This window comes from Cetorhinus maximus, chromosome 13, assembly GCF_964194155.1.
Source record: "Cetorhinus maximus chromosome 13, sCetMax3.hap1.1, whole genome shotgun sequence".
Taxonomy (NCBI): domain Eukaryota; kingdom Metazoa; phylum Chordata; class Chondrichthyes; order Lamniformes; family Cetorhinidae; genus Cetorhinus; species Cetorhinus maximus.
This window is the reverse complement of record NC_135891.1, coordinates 60,414,496-60,421,098: the sequence shown is the minus strand read 5'-3', so window position 1 is coordinate 60,421,098 and position 6,603 is coordinate 60,414,496.

Sequence of the window (6,603 nt, the reverse complement as noted above, 5' to 3'; positions counted from 1 at the left end):
GGAGCTGATGGCGCTTGTTGTAATGGGCCAGGCAGGAAGCCTCACCCGCAATGCGCTTGAAAATATCGTTCACCAATGAGTTCATTATGCTCATGGCCTTGGAGGAGATGCCGGTGTTGGGTTGAACCTGCTTCATCACCTTGTAGATGTAGGCCTCGCCTTTCCTCAACCTTTGCCAATTCTTGCCATCCTTTGCTGATGGGTTTTTTTTTAAGGCTTTCTTGGCTCCCTACTTGGGAGCTGGTTTCTTCTCATCAACCACCTTCATTTTTTTTAAAGTTTCTATAATTTATTAATTTACTAGGAGACCCAATATACAGAGGTAAGCAGTACAGTAGAAGCCATGAGCCTAGAGGCAAATTTGCAACCCAGCCCATCTGTACTCAATTTCTTGCAAACGCTTGGTCCATTCCTCTAGTCTTCCCTTCAATTTTGAAGAGTGATCTTACCAAAAGGAGACACGTTCTATGTGAGCCCAGTCTGCGTCGCAACATAACTCCAGACTGCAACACAGAATGCTAATCCTCCCAAAAGGATAGCATTTCCATACTTGTCATGAAAGTCAGGACTAGTGGATTAGTTTTGTGGTGAGCTTGTCTTGTTACAATTTGATGAATGCTCCAACCAAACAGGGAAAGCAGGCTCTTGGTCAAAGGCACCATCTCCACCACGCCCTTGTTTACCCTTCAGGAAAACAAAAAGCTGTTGAACAAATTAACACACTCCTTAATCGTGTAAGCAAATTGGTGAACGAGGCTAACAAGTCTCTCAATCTGCAGTTTGTTGAAGGGTTGCAATACAGCCCAAGGCTAATAGTGAGAGTACATAAGTGGACTGACAGATTACCTCAGTAGATAACAGACAATTGCCTGGTTTTAGAATTTTGTAGTTGCTATACTGTTTTACTCAATCTCATTCTGTAATGTGGGGATACAATGATTAAAACAGGGCAATGTGGTGGGTGTCGTATAACGAGACTTTTTGAAGGCGTTAGACAATGCACTTGACAAGAAATTTGTGACGCGATTGAAAGTCCGTGAAATGAAGGAGGAAACAGTAAATGAATAATAGATTTAGCAACAATACAAACAGAACTTGCACTTGTGTAATGCCCTTCACAACATCAAAACATCCAAAAGTACTTTCCATCCAATTATGTACTTTTGAAGTATGGTGACTGTTGCAATGTAAGAAACCCGGCAGCCAATTTGTGCATGGAAAGGTGCCACAAACAACAATATGATGATGACCAGATAATCTGTTTTAGTGGTGTTGAGCAAGGAATACGTTTTGGGCAGGGCATGGGCAAGAACCAGCCTGCTTTTCTCTGCAAGAGTGCCATGGGATCATTTGCATCCACCTGAGAGGGCCTTGGATTAATACCTCATCTGAAAGACTGCAGATCCTCAGTGCGGTGCCCAAGTATCAGTTTAGATTACATGCCCCAAGTGCCTAGACCCCACAACTTTCTGACTCAGAGTGAGAATACCGAGCAAAGTCTAATACCTAAGGAAATAAAAGGTAGTTCTAATTGAGTGGAAATGACCATCATAATGGCCTAGCGGTCGGCCATATATGCTTTGCTGCGGGAACAAATCAGCCTCAAATAGCTCAGATTCTGCTTGGATAACTGCACGCGTGGCTAGGATTCATGCCCTGGGCTAGGGGATGAACATACAGGGTTGGGGCTGCACTAAGGACCCTCTATGGAGGCCAGGAATCCCTGCAGAAGGGTGATGCTTCTGAAGGGAGGTGGGGGGGGGACGAAGGAAAATCCCAGCCGCATACTGTGGCTACAAGAAAATGTCAGAGGCTGAGAATTCCGTGGTGACTAACTTACCTCCGGATATCCAAAGCCTGTCTACCATCTACAAGCCATAAGTCAATAGTGTGAAGAAATACGCTCCACTTGCCTTGATGAGTGCAGCTCCAACAAGACTCAAGAAGCTCGACACTATCCAGGACAAAGCAGCCCGCTTAATTAGCAACCCATCCACCACCTTACACATTCACTCTCTCCATTATCAATGCGCAGTGGCAGCAGTGTGTACCATCTACAAGATGCACTGCAGCAAATCATCAAGGCTCCTTCTACAGTAACTTCCAAACCTGTGACCTCTACCACCAAGAAGGACATGGGAGCAGCACCGCCTGTAAGTTCCCCTCCAAGCCACACACAATCCTGACTTGGAGCTATATCGCCATTCCTTCACTGTCAGTGTGTCGAACTCCCCTCCTAACAGCACTGTGGGTGCATCTGCACCACATGAACAGCAGAGATTGTGTTCACCACCACCTTCTTAAGGGCACTTAGGGATGGGCAACAAATGCTGGTCTTGCAGCATTGCTCACATCCCATGAAAGAATGAAAAAAATGCCACCTCATTTTAGGAATATCAACATCCTTTATAAGGGAGCAAATAAAACTTGTTCACAAATGCTGACTATTTTACTGAGCCCAGGCTAAAGTCCCAGGCTTTACGCTTTAGATGGGCTCCACATGAACCAATTGGTTACCCAGCACACCCGCTTTCAGTGGATTCCCAGGCCAGTGATATAGCCCCCTCTGATGTCTTCCTTTGGTTGACGGAGATTCCTGGTGGGGAATGTAGGGATCTGGTCTGAATAGAAGAAAAACCTTGTAATTATACAACACTTTAATGTAAAAATGCCCAAGGCATTTCAGATAGATGTAAGGAAAGCAGACTGCACCAGGAAGGGAGGGATTAGGAGTGATAATTGAAAGCTTGTTCAAAGAGATGGATTTTAAGAAGGTTTTTAAAAGTTGACAAAGGTGGAGAGACCCATGATCAGTGTTGTTAAATCTAAAATTAGGTGGATGTAGACATTCATTTTGTTCAAAGCCAGGAAAGCACTAGAGGATATAATTATGAGGTAAAGTAACAAATTCATAGGCATCAAATTGTTGAGTGGATAAGAGATTATTTTCACTAATGCATTCTCAGTTCAAGAATTAAATTGGCCATTAATTTCCATAAGAAACATGGGGATACAAGCTTTGTATCTAGGGTTTGGTTAATGTACTAAATTAGGCTTTTGATTTTGGTACAATATTCTCCAAGTACATTGGCATAATTCAGTATGAACAGGGTGATAAGGGGCTGGATTTTCACCACCTAATGGATGTGTGAGTTGGGTCAGGAAACTGAATTGATTTTTTTTTGCGAGAGAAACACGTTTTTCTCTGCCATCCTGACCCCATGTCATCATTTTCATCTGGGCTTTTGACAGGTCAGGAAGGCCTTGGGTACAAAATGCACAAGCACCTCGTCCAAGCTCAAGGGTCCCCATTGTGACGACCGCAGGAAAATTGTACTTCCTCCTGCACACTATTTCCATGTGATGGTGCGGGTTTTGGAAGCCTGAAAAAGAATTACCTCCTTGGAGAACTTGTGACCACTGGGGAAACCTTCTGAGGTACCGGGAATATTCTGAAAGGTAAGTGCAAAATGGTTTTGACACCTTCAAGTGTCATTATTAGATATTGTATTGTAATGTAGATGTGTTTTTAATGTAGCGATTAATCATAGGAATCTGTCCTGCAAAAGTAAGTTGACCCTTACTTTGACCAGCATTATGTAACTGTTATGCATTATAGTACTTTTCCAATTGTTAAAAGTTCTATAATGCATTAAAAAATGTAAAAGAAAACATCCCGTTAGCCTCTGCTGAAATGTTTTTGTGTTGTAATTTAAATCGAATGACAGCTTTAGCTGTTAAAAATCTCTGCTTTTGAAAGTAGGAAAAAGTCTCTGCATCTACTCCCATCCATTGACAAGGGACTCTGATTTGAAATGAAAGTGGGATACCATTCTGTTCTGTCAGTTTCAGGCAATGCAGTTGAAAGCTTTTGTTATGACAGCTGTAGCCATTATCAATGCTTGGCTGGGTTTCAAAAGCTTTAAAGGCTTCAGCGCAGCAGGTGGTCCATTGATCCAAGAATTACTGAAACTTTTAAGGGGCTTGATGTGGTTTCTAGCTTATTTACAAAGCTAATTGGCACATAATGGATTACAATTATTTTTGCACTAGAGTATTACTTTTTCCTTCCCGGTATCAACCAAAATGTGTTTGAATTTACGGTTTCATTACATTGTTAGAGGTTTAATTTTTTCCCATTCATTTTAAAATAATTCCCATTGCTATTGTATGGTTCCTGAGAAGTGTACCTAATGCATACTGGGCAAGTGACTGTGGGGGCATGGAGGTGGTATGGCGATCTGAGGGACCATGGGGTGGTGTGGAGATGGGTGAGGCTGAGGGGGTTTGGAGGCAGTTTTGAGCTGGCATGGATGATCTGAGATGACATGGGATGGCATGAATAATCTGCAAGGGCATGAGGTATCATGGAGTAGATGAGGATGTGGGGGCCATGGAGATAGCATGGGTGATCTGAGGGATCATGGGGCGGAATGGGATGGGTAGGAGTGAGAGGGGTGAGGTTTCAAGGGACTGCAAATGATGTTTGGAAGCTGGGCTGCTGTATTGGAGAACTGAGGCAGACCTTCTAACTGGCCTGCCTCCACACCCAAACTCCTCCATTGAGGCTCACAAAATGCAGTGTGAACCCGATCCCCATGTGAAAAGTCAAAAGTCACGGGCAAAATCACACATGGGTCAGCTGTGCATTTCAGAAATTGTGTTTTCCCAACCAATGTGAAAATCGAGGCCAAGATAGACTTGATCATAGTTGCCATTCACACTTGGGCTTCCTACATGAATGATGACCAATAACTAATTTCATTCAGTCCATGGCCTAAGATGGGCACCTTGTGATCACAAAGGACTGCTCATTTCAAGCTACAATCCAACATCCTCTGGAGGCTGCTCAGAGAGAAACCATTGAGAAAAACATAGGGGCAATTTGTGGTCCTCCATTTATGCTGCAAGTACTAGCACATTGAAAATATCCCCACGCTCTCTAGCAGATGAGGAAAGACTTTAAAATGATTAGTTAGGAAATCATGACTGAAGATGTTCAATGCTAAAGATGAACTCCCAGGAGTTGCCCAGAGTGCAGAAGTGAAAATCTCTGCTTTTAATCTTGATTTTGAACTGGAGAGAGAGTCCCGATAGACCGAGTGAATACCTAGTACAAACAAATGGTATTGTAATGGAGTGGCTATTATTGGGAACTGCTTGGAACTCATTCTAAATCCTAGAGCTCAGTAGTGATTAATAAACTGGTTGTGAGCCCACCCTGGAATTATATAAAAGTTACAAATAGGACACAAGCCATTCAGCCCAACTAGGTATTCACCCTCCACACATACAAATAGTCTGAATCATGCTTATCCATCTTGTACTCATATCTCATAATCCCCTTTTCCACCAATTTAATCTAATCTTGAATGTTGATTTGGTTACTGCCTCAAATCACTAACGCTGAAAGTGAATTCCACAGCCCGTTACTTTATCATGGGTGTTGATAACAAATTAATTCATCAATTTTATTCATGCAAAAGAAATATTCATTTATTATATACTAAGTGAAATTAAAATATAATTAGCAGCATGATAACACACAACCTCAAACAGTCAGTACTAGTGATGTATGTCACTGAAAAGCACTGTTAATTCACATTAAGATAGACTGCAACACAATTCTGGTGTCACTTGATTTACCTTCTGAGTGCTAAGGTCAAATTCACCCACGGTGAGCTGAAGAGGCACTATATGGGGAGGGACCAAGTTATTAATATATATAATATATATATACATAGGCAAAATACTGCGGGTGCTGGAAATCTGAAACAAGAACAAAAAACGCTGGAAAAACTCAGCAGGTCTGACAGCATCTGTGGAGAGAAAGACATAGTTAACATTTTGAGTCCGTATGACTCTTCTTCAGAGCAGAAGAAGAGTCTCTGAAGAGTCATACGGACTCGGAACATTAATTCTGTCTTTTGCTCCACAGATGCTGTCAGACCTGCTGAGTTTTTCCAGCATTTTTTGTTTTTGTCATTAACATATATTAGTGGTATAGTTACAACATGCCAAGGCTCCTTCGACAGCACCTTCCAAACCTGTAGGAAAAGGGTCTGGCTCATAAAGGGTTAACGTGGGACTGAGTACAGTACCGCCCACATGGTGATATGAGAACACATGGCTTGCACCTAGGGTTCAGTGTGGCGTTAGTCAGAGCCGTGTGTAGAAGCAAGCATGGAGACAGCTCCTAGCTTGGACATTTACTGTACTAATAGCTTCTAGTAGTTAATAAATACTTACTGTTGCACTACCTAAGACTATGAATACCTTAAAAAGACCGACCAAACTATGCTCAACACCTGACAACAAACCCTCAGTTTCTACCACCTATAAGAGTAAGAGAAGCAAAGGAGGACTATATCCAGCTCTCCTCCAGGTCATACAGCATTCCTGAATTGGAACTATATTGTCATTCCTTCACTGTCATTGGGTCAAAATCCTGGAGTTTCCAAATAGCGCTGTGGGTGTACCTAAACCAGATGAACTGCAGAGGTTCAGTAATGTGGCTCACCATCATTTTCTCAAGGGCAACTAGAGATGGGCAACAAATGGTGGCTCTTCAGTGCTGCCCACATCACATGAACAACTTAAAAA